The 1,445-nt window shown below is 36.6% G+C and overlaps 1 protein-coding gene across 3 annotated transcripts in view; it reads left to right on the top strand.

Annotated features, from left to right (window-relative positions):
• LOC106876727 (uncharacterized) overlaps positions 1-1,445 on the top strand; it is a 1,061,911-nt gene that overhangs the window by 929,675 nt on the left and 130,791 nt on the right. The window lies entirely within an intron of this gene.

Genomic DNA, 1,445 nt, shown 5'->3' with positions numbered 1-1,445 from the left:
AGGTAGATAGATAAATATATAGAGATACACTTGTATGTTTGAGTTTGTGTGTGTGTGTTTACTATATGTGCAAATATGTATGCATAGATGCACATATAAATTTGTGTATTGTATTTGGTAAAATACTCAACAACATAGATTATTTTAATCTGTTTCATTTTGATCTTTTCTTATATTGTTGTAATTACTCAGGACAGTTATGGAGGTACAGGAAAAGAGACTATCAGCAGTGTAACAGAGGCATTATTGTGATGTTAGGGTCTGGGAATGGCATGGATAATGTTATATCATAAATGATTTCATGTGAGTAGTGTGAAGTGTCACAGTGATTACGATGATGATGATCATCTTCATCATTTAACGTCCACTTCCCAAGCTGGTATGGGCTGGACAGCTTGACAGAAGCTAGCTAACTGAAGAGCTGCCGAGGCACCATTTCTTTGCTTTAGCATGGTTTTTATGGCAGGATGCCCTTCCTAATGCCAGCCATTTTACAGGTATAGCCTAATTCATATTCTGCACTCTCTCCTACTCAATATATTGTTTACATTGCCCTACATGAATGGAAACAATGCAGGGTAGTGAGCACATCTATTTTGTAGGTTACAAGCTAATCTCACTAGTGCTGGTATTATAACAAAATACACCAAACACACTCTCTAAAGTGGTTGGTGAATGAATGGAGATCATAAGGCCAGGAGACTCCTTTGGTCTTGTGAAGGACATGATAATCTTTCTAGTACACTCTGAAAATGCCCAGTACACTCTGAAAATGTTCGTTGTTAGGGAGGGCATTCAGCTATAGAAGCCATACCAGAATGAAATAGAGGTGCAAGGCATGATCCTTTAACCATGCCTGGTGGAAGCAGTAATTGTGAATAAGAATTTGCTCAGGTTATGATGACTCATTCAACTCAAAACAACATGGAGAGTGGAGGTAACTTAATGATGACGATGATGGTGATGATTATAACAATGTTGGTACTACTGATATTGGACAAGGGTTTTGAAAAGTGGAATTGAAAGAGGACCCACCATGCTGTTATCTTTAGTTAACTTTTCATAACACAGTTTTAAAAACATCTGGCATTTATAAAATGTCCCAGTATTATTTTTACTTCACAGGCTTGATTTATTTGCCATTTCCTAATTGAGTATCTAGTTCAAAATTAATTGTTTTTTGGTCATTTTACATTACAACATATTCTTAACATTTGAATGAAATACTTTCTTGTTTCAGTTTTGAAAATATAATTTGTTTCAGTTTTGAAAATATAAAAGTGTCCATGTGATACTGTGTAAAAACACTCCACAGACTTTAAAGTGATTGACATTAGGAAGGGCATCCAGCCATAGAGACCATGCCAAATCAGACAGGAGTCTGGTGTAGCTACCCAGCTTGCCAGCCCTGGTCAAACCATCCAACTTATTCCAGCATGGACAAC

The sequence above is a fragment of the Octopus bimaculoides genome, chromosome 3 (genome assembly GCF_001194135.2).
Source record: "Octopus bimaculoides isolate UCB-OBI-ISO-001 chromosome 3, ASM119413v2, whole genome shotgun sequence".
In the NCBI taxonomy this organism is placed as follows: domain Eukaryota; kingdom Metazoa; phylum Mollusca; class Cephalopoda; order Octopoda; family Octopodidae; genus Octopus; species Octopus bimaculoides.
Note: the sequence above shows the minus strand (reverse complement) of the source record. Positions and strands in the feature narration are given on the sequence as shown.